We start from the raw sequence: 3,097 nt of genomic DNA, 5'->3' as shown, positions 1-3,097 counted from the left end.
GAGGAGGAAAAAGAGGAAGCGGAGGAAGAGGAAGAAGAAGAGGAAGAAGAAGGAGGAAGAAGAAGAAGGAAGAAGAAGTAGAAGAAGAAGGAGAAGAAGAAGCAGAAGAAGAGGAGGAAGAAGAAGAAGAAGAAGAAGCAAAAGAAGAAGAAGAGGAAGGAGAGGAGGAAGAGGAGGAAGGAGAAGAGGAGGAATATGAGGAAGAGGAAGAAGAAAAAGAAGAGGAAGATGAAGAGGAAGAGGAAGAGGAAGAGGAAGAGGAAGAAGAGGAGGAAGAAGAATAGTAAGAAGAAGAGGAAGAAGAAGGAGAAGAAGAAGGAGGAAGAAGATGGAGAAGAAGAAGAAGAAGACGAAGAAGAACAAGAAGAAGAGGAAGAGGAAGAGGAAGAGGATGAGGAAGAAGAGGAAGAAGAGGAAGAGGAGGAATAGGAAGAAGAAGAAGAAAAAGAAGAGGAAGAAGAAGGAGGAAGAAGAAGGAGAAGAAGAAGGAAGAGAAAGATGAAGAGGAAGATAAAGAGGAAGAGAAAGATGAAGAGGAAGATGATTAAGAGGAAGAAGAGGAAGAGAAAGATGAAGGGGAAGATAAAGAGGAAGAGGAAGAGGAAGAAGAAGAAGAAGAAGAAGAAGAAGAAGAAGAAGAAGAAGAAGAAGAAGAAGAAGAAGAAGAAGAAGAAGAAGAAGAAGAGGAAGAGGAAGAAAAGCAAGAGGAGGAGGAGGAGGAGGAGGAAGGGGAGGAAGAGGAGGAAGAGGAGGAGGAGGAAGAGGAAGAAGAGGAGGAGGAGGAAGAGGAGGAAGAAGAAGACGAAAAAGAAGAGGAGGAAGAAGAGGAAGAGGAAGAGAATAAAGAGGAGGAAGAAGATGAAGAGGAGGAAGAGGATGAGGAGGAAGAAGAGGAAGAGGAAGAAGAGGAAGAGTTGGAATAGGATTAAGAGGAAGAAGAGGAAGAGAAAGATGAAGAGGAAGATAAAGAGGAAGAGGAAGAGGAAGAGGAGGAAGAAGAAGAAGAAGAAGAAGAAGAACAGGAAGAGGAAGAAAAGCAGGAGGAGAAGGAGGAGGAGGAGGAGGAGGAGGAAGGGGAGGAAGAGGAGGAAGAAGAGGAAGAAGATGAATAAGAAGTGGAGGAAGATGAGGATGAAGAGGAAGAGGAAGAGGAGGAAGAGGAGCAGGAGGAAGAAGAGGAAGAGGAGGTAGAGGAGGAGGAAGAAGAGGTGGAGGAGGAAGAAGAGGAGGAAGAGGAAGAAGAGGAAGAGGAGGAAGAGGATGAAGAGGAAGAAGAAGAAGAATTAGATGAATTAGAAGAACAAGAAGAAGAAGAAAAAGATGAAGAAGAAGAAGAAGAAGAACCTATGAAGTATGAATTATGAAGTTATGAAAATATGATATTTAGTTGTAATGGCATTTACCCATGCCTTCATTTTTCTTTACAACCATGATTTGATGATGAACCTATGAAGTATGAATGATGAAGTTATAAAGATATACATGTTTTCAAGAAGTTATTGTAAGTGAATTCATGATGCTTTTAAATGAAAGTAATGATGTTATTATGAAAGGATTTCTCATTACTATGATGTTCATGATTGTGAAAGGTATATTCTCACAAATGAATTCACATTGGTGAATGTTTTTCTCATCTATGTTGCATTATGTTTAAGGAGTTATTCTATGTTTTGATCTTGAAATATGTAGATTGTTATTGATCATTGCCTTTCCTATGATAAAATGATATTTGAGTTTTATCTATTCCGTTAGGATTTAGACAGCACCGAGAGGGATTTGAGGTGGAGGATCAAATAGGGTAGTCTTTAGTAGCAACCTCTAGTCCCAGACTACGTGCCCCCATAGGATTATCTTTAATCACTTAGCTAGTCAATCCACTTTAGCAAACGATGATATGTACGTATCCTATCTTGGCAAGTAGTTTCCCTTTCTTTTGGTATGTGGGATATACCAGATTTCACGATATAGCTCTCATGGTCTTTAGTGGGATATTAGCTTCTTTTTGTATGAGGGATATATCATACTCAGAAGCTTTTGTTAAGTCCTTTATGTTAATATACTTGTCCATGCTTTCATGATTTTCATGTCATCTTTTCTCTAAAGCTTTTAAACGTTCTATTATGATCATGTCTACTTGTTTTAAGTTATTTATATCATCATGCTTATGTTTATGCATATTGCCTCATACTTAGTACATTACATGTATTAATTCATACTTCTATCTACATTGTTTCCCAAAATATAGGGTCTGACGCTCCTATATTTCATAGTCGTGGTTAGTGATCCCGCAAAGACGTTGAAGTTTTGTTAGTCCTCATGTTTTGAGGACCAATACTCTTTTATTGCTTTCATTTCATTTCAATTTTAGTTTTTGTATTTGATGTATGGTTTACATCGCAATCATTTCTTTTGATGTAATATATGGCTTTGAGTCTTATGTTTAGACTTCCACTTTAGTCAGACTCTTTTGTATGAAATGATAACCTTTTAAACTTGTTTGTTTCTATTATCTTGTATAATGTATGATAAGTGGCTTGTGTAGGGCGTCTCACAGTCTTATACTTTGGGTTGTGAGGTCCTAAGTGTCACGACCCAAGGTAGCCTCTGGGCATAACATGGCGTATAGGACCCTATAGGCCCCATACAAGCCACTAAGCATTCATAACATAAGAAAAAGAATGAAAATACTTAAAAGAAAATTCCAAGGTATCAAAGTTCAATAAAGCAAAGCGGAAATCTAAACATCATCTCAAAGCCATCTAGTAAATAAGAATGAATTTGGGCCTATCCCATACATCATGTACAAAAATAAAAATAAGGAAAAACTGAAAACAAAGAAAGTCTGATCCTCGAAGTATAGGACTCACCAAAGCTTGAAATCTCTCAAATCAACCTCTAGCCACGAAACTGGGAAATCTGACTGTTGGACCCTACATTTGGGGAAATGTAGGCAAGAGTATGCATTAGTAAAAACATGTATCAAGTATGATAGCCATGTATAAAAATATTTAAGTCATGCTAAAAGGGACATTTTCATAGGCGTGCAATGATAAAACAAAAGTACATAATTCTTGAGAGTTAGAAAAGATAAGTTGTA

Source organism: Solanum tuberosum, unplaced genomic scaffold (genome assembly GCF_000226075.1).
Source record: "Solanum tuberosum cultivar DM 1-3 516 R44 unplaced genomic scaffold, SolTub_3.0 scf00067, whole genome shotgun sequence".
NCBI lineage: Eukaryota > Viridiplantae > Streptophyta > Magnoliopsida > Solanales > Solanaceae > Solanum > Solanum tuberosum.
The sequence above is the reverse complement of the archived record's forward strand: the minus strand, read 5'-3'. Positions refer to the sequence as shown.